The sequence below is a fragment of the Giraffa tippelskirchi genome, chromosome 6, assembly GCF_054371585.1.
Source record: "Giraffa tippelskirchi isolate mGirTip1 chromosome 6, T2T-mGirTip1v1.2.pri, whole genome shotgun sequence".
Classification (NCBI taxonomy): domain Eukaryota; kingdom Metazoa; phylum Chordata; class Mammalia; order Artiodactyla; family Giraffidae; genus Giraffa; species Giraffa tippelskirchi.
Window position 1 is genome coordinate 4,339,744 of NC_137280.1, and position 25,079 is coordinate 4,364,822.

The 25,079-nt window shown below is 40.2% G+C and overlaps 1 long non-coding RNA gene across 6 annotated transcripts in view; it reads right to left on the reverse strand.

The window, feature by feature from the left end:
- Window positions 1–4,799: 4,799 nt before the first annotated feature.
- Window positions 4,800–25,079, reverse strand: part of LOC145508966 (uncharacterized) — a 28,928-nt gene continuing 8,648 nt past the window's right edge. Inside the window, exons 3-5 of one of the 6 annotated variants that reach the window (XR_014055743.1) lie at window positions 15,598–15,674; window positions 13,923–13,971; window positions 7,357–7,926 (exon numbers count right to left, since the gene is read on the reverse strand). This is a non-coding gene — a long non-coding RNA (uncharacterized LOC145508966). Of the gene's footprint in view, window positions 6,053–7,356; window positions 7,927–8,177; window positions 8,282–13,922; window positions 13,972–14,850; window positions 15,675–25,079 lie in introns of those variants that run through there. The other 5 variants (XR_014055738.1, XR_014055740.1, XR_014055739.1 and 2 more) reach the window with 5 other exon arrangements.

Genomic DNA, 25,079 nt, shown 5'->3' on the forward strand with positions numbered 1-25,079 from the left:
TCCAGAGTTTCAGTTCTAAATTTCTAAAACTACCATATCACTTGACAGCCTTACTTGTCAAGTGTCCTGCCCTTGACTCTAAGGGAAATGTTTTCCAAACCCGGTATTATCAGAGTTGGCCATGAAGGTGCTTCTGAAAGGCCATTTTACCAGGAAAATGGATCCACATTTATTCACTTCAAGGTGTAGAAGTCAAAATCACTAATAACACAAGCTACAGGGCAGGGTCAAAGAAGTTTAGAGACACAGTACTGTGGGTACATACGAATTCCCAGACTCATGCCATCCTATGCATAGTCCCCTTGTACCTGACATGGTACCAGGATTCTACTCCAGACAAAGACCCTCAATACTCTGAATATATATACATTTATGGAAAGAGAAGTGGAAGTAGGGCCCATATAAATGAGTACAAAGCCTCCGAGGGTTCTAATAGTCCCTTCACAACCACCCGCCTTGAAGCAAATACAAAATTTGTTCAGCAGAAATTTAAAGTCAGTCCCTACCTCCAATCAACAATCAAGGCACAGACGAATGAAAGAATTGGTACTACTGCCACGTTTAGCATTCAGTCACCTAAAATTATTATGCTGTGTAATTACCGTGATGATTATTAACCAGAGACTTTCAAGATGAAACAAGGCATCTAAATAATCTATGTAAAACTTGGTAAGGACTTTATAGCCATGAACAGTTAGCAGGTTAATTTGTCTGAGGTACTGAATAAAGATCAAGAGAAAAAATGTTTTACGTAGAGAAGAGATCATTTAAAAATTATCCATCTGGGTTTAGCTGAGATGTCTATGACCACTTAACCCATATTTCTAACATGTAAGAAGAAAATAAAGTAGCCTAATGGCTTGAACAGAATGGAAATCGTTATGCCTAAGTTCATTTGTAGACAAAGAATTTTAAAATCTGAAAAAGAGCAAGTCAAATGATGCGTATTAACTTTTCATCTTGTCACTTACAGGGAAAAGATATTTAGCCACTATGGGAATGCAGTATAGAACAGTGGTTTAGAGCATGAAATTTAGAATCAAACGATCTAATTTCAAATCTTCATTTTAATGTGGCATATGGATATTTGACAAGTTACGGAAGTTCTCTGAGCCTATTTGCTCTTCTCTAAGATGAGGACAGAGAACTTCCTGGTCGTCCAGTGGTTAGGACTCCACTCTTCCACTGCAGGGGGCATGGGTTCAGTCCTTGACTAGAGAACTAAGATCCCATAAGCTACACAGTGTGGCAAAAAAATAAACAAGTAAATAAAATGAGGACAACCATAAGATCAATTTGAGTAAAGATCAAATGAAATAATTCCTGGAAACTTCTTAGCATAGGCAGGCATAAAGTATTAATGTATGCCTTACTTTCTTTTTGGAGAATCCACAGAATAAGGAAAAATACAAATGTTTGACTTTTGGAGATTAGTAGTATGTTGATTCTGTAACTTCACTAGTATCTTCAATTCACCAGCTAGGAGGAAGTAAACTAAGTCCTTCTGTTAACTGAGTTCAGAGATACTTCCTGGGCACCTATAATTCATGCCTTCCCATGTTTACTACTGGCTTTTCCCAGTGGCTCAGCAGATAAAGAATCCACCTGCAGTGCGGGAGATGCAAGAGATTTGGGTTCGATCCTTGGGTAGGGAAGATCTCCTGGAGGAGGAAACAGCACCGCACTCCAGTATTCTTGCCTGGAGCATCCCATGGACAGAGGATACTGGTGGGCTATGGTCCATAGGGTCACAAAGAGTCAGACACGACTGAGCAGGCACAAGCGCAATGCCCGTTACTAGGGCTCCCAAAGTGACGCAGCGGTAAAGGATCTGCCTGTCAATACAGGAGACACGTGGAGCATAGGTGCCATCCCTGGGTCGGGAAGATCCCCTGGAGGAGGACATGGCAACATACTCCAGTATTCTTGCCTGGAGAACCCCATGGACAGAGGAGCTTGGCAGGCTACGGTTCATGGACTTGCACAGTCAGACACGACTGAGTGCACACACATAGTAAAATACAAAGCCACTACTGCATAACCTCAGGAGCACCTAACTGGTTATAGTACAAACACAATACCCATTATTATACAACTTTGTAAGGTATAAATTAAAAGACCTTCGTTGATCATTCCTTGATCATTTCCTCCTTCACTCACTACACTCCCAACACAATACCTATCTTTCAGCTCCTGAGTACATTGTTTTTCACCTACAAAGTTTTGCATATCTCTTCCTTCTGCCTGAAATTCTCCTCCCTCCCAAGCTCTGCACTTTAACTTCTCAGTTTAAATGCCACTTCCAGTGAGAGGTTTTTCATGGTCAAATTATGTCATCAGTGATGTTTATAACAGCAATGATAATTGTTAATATTTACTGACTGCTTACTATATGCCAGCTACCATTCCAACAGCTTATGTTCTAACACATTTAATCCACACTGAAGTAACCCAATGAAATAGGTATTTTTATTATCCACACTTTACAAATGAGCAAAGAAGTAACTTTCTTAAGGCAGTAAAGCTAGAAACGTGAAGAATTTGAAGGATAGCATGACTAATGTGTTCTGAATAAGAAGAGAAGGGGAATAGGAGGAGATTGGAAAGAATAGTCAGGAAACTAATTTTGTAGAGCCTCCCAGACCACGCTATGTTGATATTTTATTCTAAGGGCGATAGGAAACCACAGGAGAGTTGTAAGCAGGGGATATGATCTGACAAAGAAAGTAATAGTTGTTGTTGTTGTTCAGTCGCTGAGTTGCGTCAGACACTTTGCGAGCCCGTGGACCGCAGCACGCCGTGGTTCCGTCCTTCAGTGTCCCCCAGACTTTGCTCAAACTCTCGTGCTCTCTAACCACCTCGTCTTCTGCCCCCACTTCTCCTTTTGCTTTCAATCTTTCCCACCAGCATCAGTGTCTTTTCCAATGAATCAGCTCTTTGCATCAGCTCTGGCCAAAATATTAAAGCTTCAGCTTCAGCAACAGTCCTACCAATGGAGCATGTTTTAACATAAAGAATAATAAACACTCACCCTAAGAAATGAAGCACGACTAATATTTTGAAGAGCCCTATGCAACTCTCCTTTCCCATTCCCCCACCTACTCTCAGAAGTCTCCCCTATCTTGAATATCATTATATTTTTATTATACGTGTATATATTCACAAATAATAGATGACATTCTTTTTTTAATAGTAACACTATATAGTCACATATATATATAGTGAAACTTGCTCTTTTGTTCAATTTTGTGTTTTTAAATATATACACATTAACACTGTTATCTTAGTTCATTCACACTGAGAGCTTTGTGATACCGCATTTTGTAAATGTAGTATGATTTATATTTTCCTTCTCCTTTTTGATGGACACGTACATGCCTTTAAACTTTTGAAAAAGAGAAACACCACTGTTGTGATCATTCTTATATCTTATCTCTGTAAGATATGCCTTGGACATCAAAGAATTTTAAAAAATAGAAAGTAAAAGAAAAAAGATAAAGGAAAAAATACACAAACATATAGATTAAATGATCATCAATATTTTAGAATTAATAAGAAAAGTATTATTAAGTGATTAATCTGCACCTAAGGTCAATTATGAATTACACATCAGCATCAAATAATATGAAAATGTTTAAAAGACAGAATTTACAAGCAAAAATAAACACAATGTACCTAATTCTAAATTCAATCAAAATATGAAAGGACATTAAGATTCATTTTTAGAGTATTCTTTGTCTATGTAGAATGAATTGGAAAAGAAAGGAGCTAAAGCAGAAAGATGAGTTCAGAGATTTTCACCATTACCTAAGAGGAAACTAAAAGTGGGTAAGATCAAGATATTTGTAGTACAATCAGAGACATGATCAAACAAAGCTTTGATTTCAAAATAGAACCAAGAAGACTTGGTAATGGATTGGATGTAGGGGATGAAAGAAAGCATCAAAGTTATTTAAATATAATTTTGATCAATTGAGTGATAATGAAATCTACTGAGGCTTTAAACAAGTTAGAATGATAACAGGAGTTCCACCCTAACATATCGGCATTGAAAGTAGAGGGTTCTGTTTCCAATTGAGTGGACTAGCTTGTATCAAAAACAACCTTCCCAACAAAAACAATTTTTAAAAGATGTACAAAATATTTAAGTGTATGCTTGAAAACAAGAAGCATATCAAAACAGTAGGGGTTTAAGGAGTCAAAATCCTAAAGAAAAAAAGAAAGCTGGAGTGTTGAGCCTGACATTCAGCATTTGACAATATGTAACTGGTGAACCAGAAGATACATCAAAATAAAATACCTAGACAGAAATATGAAGAGATAAAAGATGGAAATATAGGAAGCCAAATAAACATGTATAATATGGGCACAAGCCTAATATACTCCTGGGATATAATTTCACATCCATCAAATCAGCAAAAACTTTGACTGACAATACTAAGTGCTGACAGAGATATGAAATTTGGAAAATCACCTAATAAATCAGCAGAACCCTGTGAGCCAGCAATTCTACTCCTACCATCATACCTTTGTTGTTTAGTCACTAAGTCGTGTCTGACTCTTTTGCGACCCCATGGACTGCAGCCCACAAGCCTCCTCTGTCCACGGGATTTCCCAGGCAAGCATACTGGAGTGAGTTGCCTTTTCCTTCTCCAGGGGATCTTCCCGATCCAGGAATAGAATTCACGTCTCCTGCACTGCAGGATGATTCTTTACCGCTGAGCCACCAGGGAAGCATGATTATCATAGATAAACTCAAATGTATATTAAAGACGAAAAAATGCTCCTGCCACACTGAATTTAATAATGAAAAGAAGTTTATCAAAAGGCAGATAGATACATTCTATAGATATAGAAGTAAATGTAATATTTGTAATTATACTTGAAATTACATTTGCAATTACATTCTATTTACATAAATATAAATAGAAAACTACACATTCTATAGACATAAAATGTAAATGCAATATCTGTAATTACGTTTATAGTTATATTCTATTTACATAAATGTAAATAGCAAACTGTAAAGTCATCTTCATTTTTGCAGTTGCAAGGCCCACATACCTTGGTGAATCTTATTCCTGTCAATCTCTCACACCCCCACATCTAATTTAAAAATATATCAAGAGTCCAATCACTTCAAACCTCCAGTGCCAACATTCTTGTCCCTAAGCTTAAATACTTGCTAGTTCTATGTACTTGGAGTGGTCATCTTCAGTTCCTTTTCTAATGTGAAGCTCTAATTCCAAAACTACAAGTTATACAATAGATAATCCAGACAGCCAGTTATTGCATGCTTAGGAACATCCTTGCATCAGGAATCAGTAGATAGAAACCTCATTTATCTCCAATTGCAATAAGTTCAATTCAGGGCAAAACTTCCCTCAAGGGTGCATGTGGTGGAGATATAATTCATATGCCAGATGACTCACCCATTTAGAGTATACAACTGTATGGGTTTTTGTATATTATGACTCTTTAAAACTTGTGGCAAAATGCATAGAACACAACATGTGCCACTCTGAAGTGTACAATTCAGTGGCAGTAATCACATTCAGAGTATTGCGCAATCATCAACAGGCATAACTGAATTTTAAATAATTAACGTGTGGAACATTTTAACTTGGGCCTTCAGAGAGGTCACAAAATTTTAGAACTCTTCACAAGTTAATCATTTTTAAAATCAAGTTAAGTGCAGTGATAAAATGCTTATGTAAGGACAACGGCTAAATCACGAAAACATGGTGTAGAAGAATCGTGAGAGGAATGTATAAGAGTTAGCAATCCACATGAGATTTCAAAATTATTTTTCAGGATTAAGAAAACAAACAGGGAAAAGGCAAAAGCATGCAACTCCTGAGGGCAATAGGATTCTTCCGAGGAAACATTTTAATCTTAAGCGCCACAATAGGGGCAGGAATCTTTGTGTCTCCTAAAGGAGTATTAAAATATTCCTCACTCAATGTGGCTGTCTCCCTGAGTATCTGGGCGGCTTGCGCTGTGCTGACTTTGATCTCCGCTCTCAGCCATGCAGAGGTGGGGACGACCTTCCCTAGAAGTGGAGCACAGTATTATTTCCTCAAAAGATCTCTTGGATCCTCCATTGCTTTCCTCAGCCTTTGGATCAAACTATTCACTCATCCCTTAAGACTAGCTACTGAAAGCTTGTTATTGTCTACCTATACAATTCAGCCTTTCTACGCCGGGTGCCCAGCTCCAGAGCTACCAAAGAGGTGTCTAGCATTGGCCATTCTGTGGTCTTTGGGACTTCTAAATGCTCGAGGGGTGCAGACTGTGACTTGGCTTCAGACTGTCAGTACTTTGGCGAAGATGACTGTCCTCTGCTTCATTTGCCTCACTGGGATTGTGCTGTTAGGGAAGGGGAAAAAGGAGAATGTGGCCAGGTTCGAGAACGCTTTGGACGCTGAGCTTCCTGACATCTCGCAGATTGCAGAAGCCTTCCTTCAAGGATTGTTTGCATATTCTGGCACGTCAATCCTGAACAGCATGGCAGGTAAATCTCTTGCTGACATACTTCTGCTGTAGGCATAAAGTTTTGTCTACAACCCTCTGGAGAAAGACAATATCCAATTTGTTTCTTTGGGAGAAACTGAATTGAATCTTCTCTGTACTACATGCAAGCAGCACAGTTTAATCATCATTAAGCCTTGGTAGATAATTATCTACATAAAATACTTAGAATTTAGTGCTTTTCTGGTCATCTCCTTTAAACAAACTTGGGAAAAGTTTGCCGAAAAAAAGATCACTCTCAGATTCTACTGTAATTTATTCTAGCAATTTTTCAAGACATTTTGAGTTAAATATCAATTATATTAGAAATATGTTAATATAATGTTAACTTAAAAAATGAAACCATCAGATTTTATACATCCCCTACTGCACTGGTAAGATGCTGCATCCTAATTTTGATTCCACAGTATGTCTTAGAGAACTTTCCATAGTAGTTCTTAGTCACCCAGCACATTCTCTGTTAACTGCTGCATAATATTCCTAAGAATGGCTTTGCTGCACTTTCACAACAGTGGATACTTGAAATGTTTCCCATTTTTCAGTTATGAGGACTGGTGTAATATCAGTGCTTCCCTGTTTATGTGCACTGTTGTTTCTGCAAGGCAGCACTGTTCCCTCTGACGTCATGGCACCAAAAGATTTTGGTAATACTTGCACAGCTCTCTAGAGTAAACAAAAGAACTAAACAGAAAATAATTCTTTATATTACTCTTTGGTTATAAAATTATATGAATATAAAACATTAAGGGTATATTAAATACCAAAGTTCTATAAAATTCCAAACAAAATCTGTATACAAATTCTCAATCTTTGAATTACTGAAACTTTTATTTTTTATGTTTTTTATGTTGGTCAATGAGATGCTTTGTTCACTCATGTAGATTACTAAAATTTAGTAGTTGATATGATCCTTAAGTACTTTAACATTTTCTTTTTTTAATTGGCAAATGTAATGTTGAAATGTCGCACTATAAAATTAATGGATTTTTGAGTATCAAGGCTTTTCAAATAATGATGAGACCTGAATTTATCTACACAAATTATAACATAATCACCTCGCTGCTAGCTTAGCTGTTAAAAGGTACATGAGTGCAAAGTGGAAACCCTGGATATACATGGAGGCAGAGTTTCACAGGTCACTGCTTGTGCAACTGCATCCTCCAGAGGTCACCTGGTCAGTGGGGCGGGGGGGGTCGGTTCTGCAAAATTAAATACCCAGATGTTGGAGCACCCCTTCTAAAGCAAAGCATCGCACAGGAGCAAGCAGAGGTGTTCCTGATAGTGATCATTACCTACAGACACAGCACCGTGCAGCTGGAGACTCAGTTCTGTTTGCAGCACTCAGCTCTTTCTCCTCCTGCTCCCTGGGTGGATTTGTCACCAAACAAGTGAAACCTTGAATTAAGGACAAGAATCTCATAACTGGAGCTGGTCAGGGAAATGTGAGCAACTTCAGGTGAATGTGGCTGTGTTGGAAAGGTCCAGCGAGATTTTCCAGATCTGCAGACAAGCAGTGCGCGCTCAGGCACTCAGTCAGGTCTGACTCTCAGAGCAGAAGGTTGAATGCCAGGAGTGCAGTAACAGGGTCAGAACTTGGGGCTAACTGAATGGGGCTGGCTAGAAGAACCAGCACTTCATTAACTTACCAGATTTAGAGATCTGGCTTCTTCTGTGTCAAAACAGGCTGATCCTGGCTAGAAAGACTAGCTCCCTCGGGTTTGCTTCGCAGAGTTTCTGAGCTGTCGTATTCCTGACCAAGTATAAACAGAATAGACAGCTTGCATCTAGAGTCTTACGCCAGGGTCTCCTGAAGGAATAACACTGAATCCCAAGCACCACTAGACATCCTTATGTTTAATTCTGAAATAAGGAATTTTATTACGTCTCCTTGTGGCTCAGCTTGGAGAAGGAAATGGCAACCTACTCCAGTACTCTTGCCTAGAGAATTCCGTGGGCAGAGGAGCCTGGTGGGCTGCTGTCCATGGGGTCACACAGAGTTGGACATGACTGAAGCGACTTAGCAGCAGCAGCAGTGGCTCAGCTGGTAAAGAATCCGCCTGCAATGCAGGAGACCTGGGTTCGATCCCTGGGTTGAAAAGATCCCCTGGAGAAGGGAAAGGCTACCCACTCCAGTATTCTGCCCTGGAGAATTCCATGGACTGTATAGTCCATGGGGTTGCAGAGTCAGACACGACTGAGTGAATTTCACTTTCACTTTCATTAGGTCTCAAAGCCATCAGTGCAGCCATCTCAGTAGCAGGTCTGACAATATTCAGAGAAGTCTCTAGTGATGTAGAGAATTGTTGGATTTGAGTTCTATCCGTGCAACTACAAAAGGACAAAAGGTCTCTGCTTCTGTAACATGACTTGTGTGACTTTTGCAAGGAACAATCCTTGCAAGGAACCAGGGTATGCTGTTTAGAAAATCAGGATCACATAAAACACATTAATATTGGGAGCAATTTAAGAGAGCCTCAGATTTCATAACCTGCCCAGCATTTCCATTGTTAGTGAAGGGAATTTAGGAGGAGAAATAGATAGCTGCAGTTTTGGTTGATCCTTAAAGAAAGCTGCAGTAATAAATGACTCCACTAGCTTAGATTTGCATCCACTCCTTTTCCAAAGCTCTGAAAGCAGACTTGAAAAGTCTGGTTCTCCAGTGCTGCACACAAGGTTGCCCAAAACAAATTCACTTTTGGCCAGAGCAACACCCTGATTGGCTGACTATTAGAGGAACTTTTCAGAGACAGAATACACATAAATACTTGGAAACCCTCCTCCTGACATTGAGCATGTTGCAATATACAGTAGTTCCCCCTTATCCACAATGGATTTGTTCCAAGACCACCAGTGGCTGCCTGAAACCATGGATATTACTGAATCCTATATATACTATGCATTTTCCTATACTAAGGGATCGGTTCGATACATATACAGCATGGATCCTAGAAAAAGGGGTGATTCTCATCCTGAGAAGGACAAGCAGGATGACATGCGATTTCACCATGATACTCAGAATGGCATGTGATTTAAAATTTATGAATTGTTTATTTCTGGAATGTTCCATTTAATATTTTCAGATCATGGTTAACTGCATGTAAATGAAACCATGGATCATGAAACTGTGGATGTGGGGGGTGGGGTGCTGTATGTCACTTTCAGGGGGAAAGAGGGACTTCTTGAGGACTGGAGAGCCTGAAGCACCCATTCTCTTGTTTAAGTTGCTGCAAGATGGAAATCTATGACAGACTTCATTCACCCTCAAGAATCCACTTTAGTCCTCCAGAAACTGAAGTTGTACACACATGGAAGAAAAAAAAGGCTCATTAGGCCTAATCTTCCCTCCCTTCGTGGGAGACCAATCAGGAAGTGTAAGCAGGCAGATCCTCCTCCATAGGCGTCCCCTCTCCTAAGGTTGGAAATCAGAGGCCCTGGTCTCAGCTCACACTGAAGACAGGAATATGGCAGGAAACACAACCTAAAGAGTCTACTACTTCCCTGGACATACTTAAAGTTTGATAACACTCCCAGGTCCTAAGGATCTGAGCAAAGTTGAGGTCTGTTTGGGAGGACAAGGAATTTTCCACATTAAAAACAGCCAGGCTGAACCAAGAGACAGCATTCCCAAAGGACTCTTTATAAAGGATGCTGTTTATCTGAACTATGGTGGGGAAAAGGTAGGATGAAGAAGAAAGCACTGTTAAGCTGGCACAGGTTAAAGTTTTCTTATCTTTTACTCTTCCCTTCTTAAAGAAAAAAAAAATTTCATGTTATATGTTAATGTGAGTTTTAGAACTTCCCAAAGTTGGAGTTAAAATTATTAGTCAATTTTCTTACAGTGTAAATTCAAAATCATAACTTTTCATAAACCATTAACTTATAAATAATGATACACATATAAAACTGAATATTTTACATAAAATTCACTTTTTCTCGTTCTTTATTAAGTGATTGACTAATATATTGAACATATTAAATTTCACTAAAGAATATAACCTCTTTCAATTGTGTGTTAAAATGTATTTAATTTTTAAGCATTTTAAATGTATGACTTGAAAAACCTTTCTAATCTCCTATCCTGTAATGCTAAAACATTGCCTCATATAAGATGAATTTTATTTCCTTAAACACTTAAATATGGCTTATAAACTTCATGTCTCCTATACTTGCAACTTTAAATCACACATCTGAAAATTCATCTACCTTTTAAATTTAAGTAACAAGGCTGTTCTTTTCAGATTATCTAACCTGCCAGATGCTCATAAAAATTAGACACTGACACAATTTTTATAATTTAGCAGAAAATAAATGGTGTCAGGGGCTGATCACTGTTGTATTTAATTTGAAACATTCCCATCTTACATTGGGTTAATGAGAAGAAAAGCCTGAGATGGAGATCCTTGTGCCAGCACTTTGTTGAGGACCTGCCTCCCAGAGACAGCGGTGAGGAGTGAAGGAAGCAGGACAGGGAAGGGAGAGTTGCTGAGCAGACGTTGTTTCAGCTGAAGTCTAGCCTCAGATAGATCCTACAGAGCCACACTGCCCAGCCTGGTAGCCACCAGCCATATGGAACCAGTGAACATCTGAAATGTAGTCAGTCAAACCGAGGTGTTCCACAGATGTAAAATACACACCAGAAATCAAAATCTTGAATGAATAAAACATTGTCCATTGTCCAGAGCTCATTAATTTTTTACAAATGCTACACACTGCAATGATGATATTTTGGATGTTTGGGGATAAATATATATTATTAATTCCATTTCACCTGTTTTTTTCTTATGTAGCCATAGAAATTTTAAAATACATAAATGGTTCACAGTATATTTTAATTAGACAGTACTGTTAGAGTAGGAAAAATACAAAACGTTCCCAAGTAGCAGCCTTAGGGATGGACTTTTGTACCTTTTATCTGTTAATCAACGACTGGGGGCTGCCTCTGAGGGGAGAAAGTAAACTTGTAGGTTTTTCTAAGCAAGGCAGCTTACCCATCCCTGCCGAGCCACCCAAGGACCAAGGGCAAATCTCAGGAGACGGGGTCAGCTGTGGGAGCCAGCGGCCGTTGCTCCCCGAAGCTGGAAGAGGGGAGCACCTGGCTACCATGCTGTAAAGTCACACCGGGGCTCAGAGTCACTCTCCGGTGACTGAAGCTGCTGGGGGGAGATGCCAGCGCACACAGTCACTTATACCGCCCAGACTCCAGACAGAACATGTCATCCGAGCACTTCAGGCTTCAGGTTGCATATGCACAGACTGGTTCCGTCACATTATTGCTATGGTAATAGGGGACCCAGAGAACTCACAATTCACCTAACACTGATTTCATATCATCATCTCCTGACTTCTTCCCAATCAGAATTTGGGTGAACAGACTCTTCTGCATGGCTTACAACAAATTTCCTTCACCACTTGAGTAGATTCAAGCAATCTCTTGATTGCCTAATGGGCTCTGAATTGTTTCCCTCTTACTACTTCATTCATATTCCATAAGATGAATTCCATTCACACTTAAGCCTAGCTAAAGAAAAGCTTGCTTGGGAGAGTAAGGGAAGGAAAGGAACTTCCTCAGAGGTCCGTTTGCTTGAGGGAAAGAGATGACAAGAGAACCACTACTTCTGAAAAAAGGGGGGGAAAATGACATATCTCAGGTGGGGTGAAGAGACAGGCTACATACTAAACAGTCTTTAACAACTGTACATTTTTTATTTGTACAGATCTGTGAACCGGCAATCTTTGTTGCCAACTGCAAAGCCTATTTCCCAAGGTCCAACAACTAGTGAGGGTTAGAGCCAGGTTCAAGCCCTGAACCCTCTGGCTCCAGAGCTTATGTTCTTAACTACTTCCCTGAACTTCCTTTTTAAGAAAAACAGTATGATGTCTAGGAATTTTGAGATAATATGTCAATTTCCAGAATTCACTGCTAATACGGTGTCTCCTCCCCTGAGATACTAAGCTAAGTCACTTCAGTCGTGTCCGACTCTGTGCAATCCCATAGACGGCAGCCCACCAGGCTCTGCTGTCCCCGGGATTCTCCAGGCAAGAACACTGGAGTGGGTTGCCATTTCCTTCTCCAGTGCATGAAAGGGAAAAGTGAAAGTGAAGTCGCTCAGTCGTGCCCGACTCTTAGCGACCCCATGGACTGTAGCCTACCAGGCTCCTCCGTCCATGGGATTTTCCAGGCAAGAGGACTGGAGTGGGGTGCCATTGCCTTCTCCCCCTGAGATAAGGCCCCTGCAATTGACAGAAACTGACATTGTTAGGTGATTTGAGCTCATCCCTGCTATTGGTTTGAAAACATTATTATGTATCAGAGCTCAAAGATTTTCCCAACTGAGGACTTCTATCCAAGAGGTTGGGAGTAAGTGTCAAAATGAACTCTGCACCTTCTGTCCAAGAAACCCATCACCCCAAGGTCCAAAAGATCTAGCTATACCCAGGCTGGAGGGTGCAGTGGTTACTGTCTGGTGTCAGACTAAATGGTTTGAAATCCCTCCCTCACCACTTAGTGGCTGTGTGACCTTGGGCGAGTCTCTTACCTTCTCTGAGACCCTGCAGTTTCCTCTGTGTTTGAAATGTAGACACAACCCAATATGTCCTTAGCACTGTGGCGGGTATTCAATACCACACTGTGGAAGCCTCTGTGACAGGCAGAGACATAAAAGTGCTCACAAAAAGTTGCTGGGGTGAGGAGGGGCAGGGGAGTTGTTTTCCTTCTGCACCTACTGTTCCCTTTGCATAGAAGGCTCCCTACTGAGCTCTTCCCATATCTCCCTCCCTCACTTCCCTTAGGTCTTCCCTCAGATGTCATTTCCGGGCTGTCTGGTTTAACACAAACTTTCTCCCCCACTCTGCTCTCATCTCTGTTTCATTTCTTTCTCTCTTGTGTTGAGGCATAGTTACTTTACAATACTGTATAAGTTTCAGGTGTACGACAGAATGGTTCATGGGTTTTAAAGGTTATACTCTATTTAGAGTTATAAAATATTGGCTACATTCCATGTGCTGTATAACATACCCTTATAGCTTATCATTTTGTACACAGTAGCTTGTACTACATAGTCTTTTCCATCACTGTAAACCCATAATCATGAAATGACTGGAATAATTGGATTTTTAGTATAAGATGGTGAAAAATCCAAGCTTTCAGGCAAAATTTGCACAGGACCAACATAGAAACAGTCAAGCAGATGAGGAAACAACAGATGTATGAATAATACTTTTTCATACATTTTATCACAAAGTCTTCAAGAGTCTCATAATATGTCCTTTTCTGATGAGTTTATTTGTGTTTTTTAGGAGAGATAAAAAATCCTGGCAAGAACATTCCCAAATCTCTGATTACTGGCATTCCCATGGTGGCTGTGGTTTACTTACTGGCTAATGTATCCTACCTGGCAGTTTTGACTCCCAAGGAAATCATCTCTGCAGGTATGAATGTATCTAGACAAAGAGGAAATAGTCACTACTGTCGATTCTGAATAAACAAGGACTCCTATATACTACTACTTTGTTTAGTATACCCATAAGAGTACAAATGTAACGGGTTCCTGCTTTGGTTTTTATAAGGAAAGGAAAAATAATCATCTAAAAATCTATAAAAGATGAGTACATGCTAAAGACCAAAATCAAAGGGTAGAAGACTGTGGAACAGTGAGAACTGGAAAGAGAAAGAGGAGAAGGAGGTGGAAAAAGAGAAGGAGTAGGACACAGAGGAGAGAGACAAGAGACACAGGAGTGAGCAAGGCAGAAGGCAAAGAAGAACCGCTTTGTCAGGAGACGCTCCACCCCCTGGGGCGCACCCAGGTAACCGCCCTCAAATAGTCATCTGGGACAGGCAGTATCATCTTCTGTTTTCAGATGAGGAAACTGTAGTGCCTGGGAGTCAAGCAATGAACAAACTTAATAAGATTCAAAAGTAGGTTTCAGTCATGCTCTTCTCATGATAAAAGATTGCTTCCTGTCCAGGTTATTGCTAGTGAAAGTGAAAGAAGAAAGTCAAGTCGCTCAGTCGTGTCTGACTCTTTGCGACCCCATGGACTGTAGCCTAACTGGCTCCTCCGTCCATCCACGGGATTTTCCAGGCAAGAGTACTGGAGTGGGTTGCCATTTGTAAATCTAGACAGCAGTTTATAAGATCTGACCTTCAAAAAATATATTCTTCCCAGTTCTACCAAGTATGGTGCTCAAAGCTGCACAGCTTGTAATTGAAAAAGCCAGCCTCAAATCCATGTGAACGCCAAAACCTACGCTCTCAATCACCATACTGAAGTAGCTCAATATAAGCGAAGGAAATCAAAGCAAAGCAAGCAATCGTATGAATACATATTAATATACATCAGGCGATAGATTTTATTAATACATATAATTCTATAACATACACACATAGACATGACTAAATGGAAATATAACAGAAAGTTAATAGTAAATGGTGCCATCTGAATGGTAAGATTATGAGAAATTTTTATTTCTTTTTTTATACTGTTCATATTTTCCACAATTAGCTTCTTATACTTATGATCAGAAAAAAATCATTTTTCTAATACTAGATAATTATATTTCCACAGAATTAACTGATGATTTTTAATGACAACATTGGGTCTTTTTCCCCAAAAAATGTTAAATTATGTTCATTTTACTTTAAAAAGGCCGAGTAGTGTTTGAAATATATTAGAAAAATTCCCCCAAATTTTAATTTTTAAAAAATAGTTATTCCTGAAAGAAGTTTAGTTATCTAGAAAAATCATTTATCGAGAGTGACTAGCTCTTCAAATATTCTGGATAAAGGCCAAATAACACATCAACGAAAACACAGACTACAAAAATGCTGTCCATACAGACAGGCATAGGGGCGCATGACCACGTGTGGTGTGTGTGGCCGTGGAGGGGCTAACGGTGTCAACCCGTGACCTGAATCCCCTGCAGTGGGTGTGCTCTCAAGGCAGAGGCCACAGAGGGTCAGTCTGATGTGCCGCCCCTCTGAACCGGAGCTCTGCGCTGTCATCCACACTCAAAGCCTTCTCCAAAATCAGAAGCTTTGAAATTCATTTAAAAAAGAAACAAACAAACCTCTACATGGCTCAAAAACACCAAAAGATGTATTTCTGCACCTTCTCTTAGACGAGTATAAAAATGGTGTGTTGATTCTAAAAGGAAAAGAGAAATACAAATTTTTAAAAGTAAACAAAAACGTGCTATTTGCCACAATTTGGTCTCACAGGAACACAGTAACACGCTGAAGGAGCATTCTTTTAACCATTAAACTGAAGGAGAGAGCTATAGTTTGCCTTTCACCCCACTTCCAAACCAGGCTGCCAGTTCTGTGAAGACCCACCTCACTCACATCTCTTCAGGTGTTCTTTCCTCTTCTTTCCCACCCCCAGTGTCCAGGCCCCTATTTTCCTCACTTCATTCATAGCAACAACCTCCAAATTTACACCTTCACCTCGAACTTTCTTCTTCTATCCAACCTCCACTCAATCTCAAGAAATAATTCTATGAGGGGCTTCCCTCGTGGCTCAGACAGTAAAGACTCTGCTTGCAGTGCATAAGACCTGGGTTCAATCCTGGGTTGGGAAGATCCCCCGGAGAAGGGAATGGCTACCCACGCCAGTATTCTTGCCCGGAGAATCCCATGGAGAGAGGAGCTTGGAGGGCTACAGTCCATGGGGTCGCAAAGAGTGGGGCTCTATAAAACACAAATATAATGCTGTCACCTCGCTGCTTAAGTGTTCTGTCATCTTGTTTTCTTACGTCTCCTCCTAAGCTCACTCTCACGCCATCATCACCTTCCTTCAGACCAAATATCAGCTCCTAAGCTGAACATGGCAGGTTCTCCAAGATCTGACCGAAGCCTAACTTTCCATCCTCATCTCTGTCTCTTTGTGCACACACAGACCCTCACCACACAACAGCCTTTCTAAACAGCTTACTGTTTCCAGAACAGATACTCTCTGCCTCCCCCACAATGTCATCTCACCCCACTCAGCCTGATTGAGATGCCTATCTCCTGCCTGATGTCCCACTAATAAGATTGATTCAAAGTTCAATACACTTGGGCTTCCCTGGTGGCTCAGATAGTAAAGAATCCGCCTGCAGTGCAGGAGACCTGGATTCAATCCCCGGGTTGGGAAGATCCCCTGGAGAAGGGAATGGCAACCCACTCCAGTATTCTTGCCTGGAGAATCCCATGGACAGAGGAGGCTGGCCAGCTACCATCAACTGGGTCACAGAGTCAGACACAACTGAGCAACTTACACTCACTTTACTTTCACTTCAATACACTTTGAGCCCTGAAAAGTACTGAAAAGTGCCTCCTAAACCTTATGCAAAAGCTAGTCTTAGAAAGTTTGAAATGCAGGGGCAAACTACCCCTTCCAGCACATTCTACTGGCCAAAACAGACCACAAGGTCAAGCTGTGTTCAAGAATAAGTAAAAAGACTCCCTTTCTTAGAATAAGCTACAAGATTTACTACAAATGGTATTGATGCAGGAGGAAGTGAAGAATTATTGCCATAATTTCAATCAAGCAAAGGGACTGACCATTTTGAAATTTTTCTAAAATTTTTGTAGATGCTGTTGCTCTCACCTGGACGGACAAAATAATCCCTTCTATGCAATGGGTCATTTCTTTTGGAATTTCAACTTCCGTATTTAGCAGCATGTGCTGTACAGTGCTTTCAGCATCCAGGATGATCTTCACAGCAAGCCAAGAAGGACAACTGCCTTTGATCTTCTCTATGCTCAATAACCACTCCTGTCCAACCATGGCTGTTAGCCAGATAATCATCTTAACGTCCATTGTTATTCTAACCTCAGATTTAATCCATTTAATAAGATATTCAGGATTAGCCTTATGGTTTTTAAGAGGGCTACATATGATAGGTTTACTTAAACTAAGGTACCAGGAACCCAATCTACCTAGACCTTACAAGGTAAATCAAGTCTAAAATCTTAATATTAAACTTCTATTCTCTTTTGAAGAATATAATTTTTATTCTATATTAAGTGTTAGTGTTAGTCATTCAGTCGTGTCTGACTCTTTGCAACTACCTGGACTGCAGCCTACCAGGCTCCTCTGTCCATGGGATTTCCCAGGCAAGAATACTGGAGTGGGTTGCCATTTCCTTCTCCAGGGGATCTTCGTAACCCAGGAATTGAACTCAGGTCTCCAGCAGTGCATGCAGATTCTTTACCATCTGAGGGACCAGGGAAGCCTTTTTTATTCTATATGGGGTGCTTCTAACCAATCATGAGTCAAACTTTGAAACATCTGAACCAGACCTCCATTTCCCAGCTTACTAATGTGTAATTAACTGACTCATTGGAAAAGACCCTGATGCTGGGAAAGACTGAAGGCGGGAGGAGAAGGGGATGACAGAGGATGAGATGGTTGGATGGCATCACCAACTCAACGGACATGAGTTTGAGTAAGCTCTGGAAGTTGGTGATGGACAGGGAGGCCTGGTGTGCTACAGTCCATGGGGTTGCAAAGAGTCAGACACGACTGAGCGACTGAACTGAACTGAATGTGTAATTGGCCATATGGGGTGCATTTGGTTTGATTTTTCTAGAGTATAATGTCGGAACTGACTCTCTGTGAGGAAGATAAATGTTATCCTTTTCATCATCTTTCAGGAGTTAGGCAATAACACTTTTGAGGGAAGAATCCTGGCCCTGTTTAAAAGCATCCCCTCAGTCCATGACCCAATGTCAACTCTTGTTGACCTACGACCCATGACATGGCATTCTCTTCTTGAGTATGTCCTTGAAGGGTCTTCATTTTATCCAACAAGATGGTACTCTAAACCTCAGTTTAGTTGATTCTAAAAATTTTGAACCTGAACTTAACTAACAAAATGGAACCACCATCCTCTAGGTGATGTCGGCAGGGCTGCTGTAGGTTCCTAAAGTGTCTTTGTGCAAAAAATAATAAAGCACCCCTGTTTCTAGGCAGACACAGCTCCACGCCCAGACGCAGCGCCTGGTGAGCAGAGCACGAGCCAGATATCAGAGGGGTCTGCCCCCCTCAGAGGGGTCTGCCTGTATGAGCCATGAACTATCTAAGCAGCCATATGCTTCCCAGGGGGCACAGTGGTAAAGAGTCCACCTGCCAGTGCAGCAGACATGGGTTCGATCCCTGGGTCAGGGAGATCCCCTGGAGTAAGAAATGGCCACTCAACTCCAGTGTTCTTGCCTGGAGAATTCCACAGACAGAGGAGCCTGGCTGGTCACAAAGAGCTGGACACGATTGAGCAACTGACCATGCATGCAAACAATCATATACAAAAGAAATAAAATCAAACTCTCATTTGAAAAAAAGACCATTCTGACAATAGTGTGGGAAGTGTATTAGAAGGAGGCATGGGCGTGACCTGGTCAGGTCAAACAGCTGGCATAGATTTTCTTAGTTTTACTCCACTCAACTTTAGGAGAATCCTGGAGCTCAGAGACTAGGTAAATTACCCTAGTGGAAAGGATCAGGGATGGGATTTAAACCACACATGCTAATTTCAGAAACCAAAATTTTGTTATATTTACTGAAAAGATAGTGATGAAATCTGTATTCTATAAAATATCCACTGAGGAAATTTTCTCTGATTTTAGCATCAGGAATACTTGGGCCTCTTCTAAACAATGGTTTAGCCTATGCCTTTCGGTGGCCTGCTTCCAGAAATCTATATGAGGCTACATGGCATGCATTTTGTGAGCCAAATTCATTCTTTACCCATATTTATCTCCCTCATTTCTCTTTCTTATTTTCATTTATTTTGTCTTGGTAGAAAATAAGCCATACCTTGCTATAATGTAAATCCTAAAATGTACCAAACAGTCTTTGTAATATTTTGTTTTGTTTTGTTCCTTGACTGTGCTGGGTCTTCATTACAGTGCTTGGGCTTTCTCTAGTTGCCACGTGCCAGCTTAGATCCCCTGGCATGAGGGATCTTAATTCCCTGACCAGTGACAAAACTCATGTGCCCTGCATTGGAAAGTGGATTCTTAACCACTGGACTGCAAGGGAGGTCCTCAAGTAGTCTTTGTTTTACTCTTTAATTGTGTTATAAATATAATCCAGTGGTCAATATAATTAAGATACTTCCTGGTTGTAGAGATTGTGTGGAAAGTAAAATGATAGTCCCTTATTTCATGCCACTGACCATAAAGCCACTTGAGTATGTTTACTGAAATCTGAATTCCCAGACTCACCCCAGGGGTTCTAATTTACTAGATCTTAGCTGGGCCTTAGGAATCTGTGTATTTATCAATTATCTTGGGATTCTTATGCAGAGAGGTCAACTGATCATATTTTAAGAAACGCTAGTTTAGACAATCTTGACTTTCTTCCCCCCCAGAATGGATCCCTCTTGGCCATGCTTCTTGTTGAAAAGAGTGAACAATATCTTGGATTTCAGTCATCCATTTATTCAACAAATATGTAGTGACTACCTGCTGTGTTTCAGTTACTTTACTCGGCAGTTCAGAAAAATAAAGATGAATCTTTTCATTAGTCTCATAGAAGAGCAAGAAGTGTATATAAATTATTTTTATAAGGTTAATTAAGATATGTTATTTTGTTGAGCACATTATACTGAAGCACACTGTATGCAATTCTGACAAAGACTTCAGAAGACCAGAAAAAACTCATTTTGCAAATGGGTCTCAGAGGACCCTTTTTTTTTTGAAACTCAGACTTTAAATGGTGTGTGTGTGTGTTTAGTCACTCAGTCATGTCTGACTCTATGACCTCATGGACTGTAGCCCGTCAGCCTTCTCTGTCCATGGGATATTTGAGGCGAGAATACTGGAGTGGGTTGCCATTTCCTTCTCCACACAAAACAGACATATTTCACGAAGATTTGATTGAAAACCTCTGAACATATTTGTCCCTTAGCACCTGCTGACCCACCACGTCCTTCCTTTGGTGGCTGGGGGGCGTGGGGCCCTGAGGATCTCACTCTGCCGTGTTTGGGGTCTCCTTGGGATGGGCACTTGGGGAGCCACCTGCTGGCTCTGTTCTGCAAATGGGTCTGAAGATCAGATTAATTAGGTAGACCAAAGTTACACTGCTACATACTGGCACTAAGCTTCCTGGAGAAGAACCTTCTTTATCTGTTTTAAATATCTCTGGAGAAGGAAATGGCAACCCACTCCAGTATTCTTGCCTGGGAAATACCATGGACAGAGGGGCCCGGCGGGCTATAGCCCCATGAGGTTGCAAAGAGTCAGACACAACTTAGCAACTAAACAACAATAACAAAAACCCAAAGCACAGCACGTGCCACTTAGAATTTCAGTGAATACTTCTCAAAAGAACGAGCAATTAAAATAACAGAGGTTGCATTTCTAACCAGACTTTTCTGATTCCAGCGTTCCTGCTATTTCTATTACTTGATGCTCCGCTAAGAAAGACTGGCAGATGCCCCATTAAAGAAGCACTATAAACAAATACTACAGTTATGACATGACTGGATTTCCATATTCCCAAAAGTAGAAGTGCTTCAGTGACTAATACTAGGATGACACAGCTAATTTTTATCTATGATGATGATGCTTGAATGTATTCTTTTTCTATGCTTGAAAGTAAAGCACTAATCTTAGTAAATAAATGACAATATCTGATGGCTAGAGTAGGCATTCTTGATAAGCATAAAATGAATAAAATTAAATAGTTTTACTTTTTTCCATTCAGTCTGCCTTTGATTTACTTTTTATAATGTAATACTGACACTCTCCCTCTAAATATATTTGAAAATATATTTGTAGTTTTCTCTCTGGTGTTTGGAAACGCTCCAAAAGAAAGAGATTTTTCTCATGTTGTTCATAGAAACTTTTAGACAATGTCATCACTAATCTTAATCTTTTTTTTTTTTAAATTTCAGGTGCCTTTGCCATTTATATTTGGTTCCATAGGTATATCTTTGTTTCTGATTTTGACGCCAGTGATTAAAACTCCTAAAATGGAGCATGTCTATGGGCTTATCTTTATATTCAGCGGACTCTTGTGTTACTGGATTCATGTTCATCTTAATCAACATTCTGTGTGTTTTGTCAAAGTCACCTGCTATTTACAATTACTGTTTAATGTTTCACCACCTGAAGACCACAATGAAGGCATTTCAACAGAAAAAAAAAATGATCTTAAAGAAATCTTTTTGTAAATAAGAAATCTTGCAATGTAAAATTTTTAGTGAATGAATACATTCTTATCTTAAAGGTACACTCTGTTTTAAACTGTGCGCTCATAAACGCAAAGCCTGCCGCCTCCTGCCCAGCTCCCGACTACACATATCAGATTTACCTCCCACTCAGTTATGCACTCGGATTCCTTACGGTTCACATCATTTTCCTTGTAACTGAAGCTTTAGCTCCCTAGTGTCCAATATGTTTCTCACCACTTTTTTCCTGCTCAGAAATTTTAAATGAATGCATGCACACACAAACACACACAAAGTTAAAAGGGCATAATATGACTTAATCACTTAATTACTGCCTATTTCTGTGTGTAGAAAATATTATAATGCTGTATGCCTGAAATATTATAATATTGTATACCTGAAACTAATAAAATGTATGTCAATTATATATCAATAAAATAAATACACAAACAAGCAAGCAAAAAAAAAACAAAACAAAGAATCATTGCCAGGAAGAGAAGTTTGTTGGTGAACAGTGCTTAGTATATAGCAGACAGTCAATATTTGTTGAGTGAATGAATGTAAGGTGTATCTGCAAAACTAACAGAAAATATTGTAAATCTGAAATCTATATTAATAAACATTATTGCTTCCTACTCACTGGTCTAAACTCTTCACAGTGATACCAATTAAAAGAAAATATTTTAATTTTAGGCCTCTGTGTTTAGCCTTTGTAAAGCAGGAAACGCTGTATCATGGCCCTCAAAAACATGTCTGTATCAATTGAGTTCATAACTAGTAAGAGAAGTTTGTCAAGATGTTTCTCAAATTCTGTGGGATCCTAAAATCAATGCATTAAGTGGCATTGAAAGGGGAAGAAAAGAACACAGCAACACTAAAGCTTCTCAAGTCCGATAATACTGAATTGACCGTGACTTTATCTTATTCTATTTCTAGTATAAACAAAAATAAAACACTATTTTTTTTCAAACGGGGACAGTGACATGAAAACTTGTTAAAGATTTTGAAATTGGGATGAGGGGAGGATTACTCGATATCTGGTCAAGTGCACCTTTCTGAGTTACTTGCACCTTTTATTGTCTTTAAGCTATTTTTAAACATTGTTAAGTTGTAGAATGGGCTTCCCTGGTGGCTCAGTGGTAAAGAATCCGCCTGCCAATGCCTGCAGCCTGTGATAGCACACACAAGCCTTACTGGGGCAATGCTGTGCTTTGCGAGACACTTCCCAGAGGCCATAGCAAGGCACCTTCCAGGAAGACGGGAAAGCAAGAAAATGCCTGGGAGAAAGGAGAAAGGGGCTTGCCTGTCTAGAGGAGGTCACTGGCAGCACAGCAGGCAGTCTCTGCGTCAAAGAGCCCCCAGGGGCAGCAGCGATGGGGAGTCCTTACTGCCCTGAGCTTATCTTACTTGTGGCTAACAGATGTGCTGTGCAGTTTCAAGGGGCATGCAAAGCAGGCAAGTTCTGAGTGGCTAAACATATCCTTTCTTGGGCTATGTGTTAAACAATCGAATGCTTAAAAACTTGAGTTTGGTGCTTGCTGGCTTTAGGGCTAATGGGTCTCAGCCTGCTATGAGGAACCAAACAACCTAGAATCCAATATGCAGGGGTCACCTTTGGCTCCTTTATATAACATGGGTGAAATGGACAAAGCATCAGTACACCTTAGTTTCTCTATGGCTGATCCTGCGACCAAATTAGGGCAGGAATAAATGTTTGAATTAATGAATAAATACACATTGGCTAAATTAATATGTATATATTAGGGGAAGAGTAGTAGCCTTACATAAATTTAATACTAGACTGGTTTGCATATATCCTCAGGGTCAATTCAGTTCAGTTCAGTCGTTCAGTCGTGTCCGACTCTTTGCGACCCCATGAATCACAGCACGCCAGGCTTCCCCGTCCATCACCAACTCCCAGAGTTTACCCAAACCCATGTCCATTGAGTCAGTGATGCCATCCAACCATCTCATCCTCTGTCCTCCCCTTCTCCTCCTGCCCCCAATCCTTCCCAGCATCAGGGTCTTTTCCAATGAGTCAACTCTTCGCATGAGGTGGCCAAAGTATTGGAGTTTCAGCTTCAACATCAGTCCTTCCAATGAACAACAAGGACTGATCTCCTTTAGGATGGACTGATACAGATATTCTAATTAATCCTAACTGTGGAGGAATTATCTCTAATATGTGAGGAAATCAGTAGGTATGTCACATATATTATCTCATTCAATACTATGGAACTGATCCTATAATATTAAACTGTTATCCTCATTTCATGGATGATGAAATGTGGATTCTTAAAAAAAAATAACACAAGTTGCTGAAAACCATGCTGCAGGTAAATGGCAGAGTGGAATTCAAACCTTTGTTGACTTGAATGCAAAGCTTACATTCTTTCCTTTAAACTACAACTTCTTCCCTAGATACTCATCTACAAAGGACTATTTCAGAGTTAAATAATATCATTGCTATACTTCCGGAGCAGACGTCTCCACCCAGAACTTTTGAAATCTTCCTTTCTTAATTAGCCGTGACTAACTTTTTCAGTGGTCTAGGTCATTAAAAAAAATAATAATAATTAACATGAGAAACATTTTAACTCTGGCCTTCAAAGTGGTCACAACATCCTATAACAATTTGCAAGTCAATCATTTTTTAAACCAACTAAGGTTTAATAATAAAATGCTTGCGGAGGGCTGAGATGGTGAAATTAAGGGGACGTCACTGTTTGGGGTGACTTTCAGGAATATGAAAGGAAAATGTAAAAACACAGTAACTCACATGAAATCTTAAAATTATTTTTTCAGGATTTAAAAAAAGGAGGGGGGTGTAAAAGGTAAAAGCAAGCAACTCCTGAAGGCAATAGGATTCCTCCTTGGAAACATTTTAATGTTGAGGGCAGCAACAGAAGCAGGAATCTTTGTGTCTTCCAAAGGTGTATTAAAATATGCCTCACTGACTCAGCTCCATGCTCTATGCCAACCTAAAGGGGTGGGTTGGGGGTGTGAATGGGAGGGAGACCTAACAGGAAGGGGATATCCATATACTTACAGCTGATTCACATTGGTGCACAGCACAAATCAGCACTAAAGCAACTCAGTTCAGTTCGGTTCAGTTCAGTCGCTCAGTCATGTCCGACTCTTTGCGACCCCAGCACACCAGGCCTCCCTGTCCATCATCAACTCCTGGAGTTTACCCAAATCCATGTCCATCGAGTCGGTGATGCCATCCATCTCATCCTCTGTCGTCCCCTTCTCCTCCTGCCCCCAATCCTTCCCAGCATTAGGGTCTTTTCCAGTGAGTCAACTCTTCGCATGAGGTGGCCAAAGTATTGGAGTTTCAGCTTCAACATCAGTCCTTCCAATGAACACCCAGGATTGATCTCCTTTAGGATGGA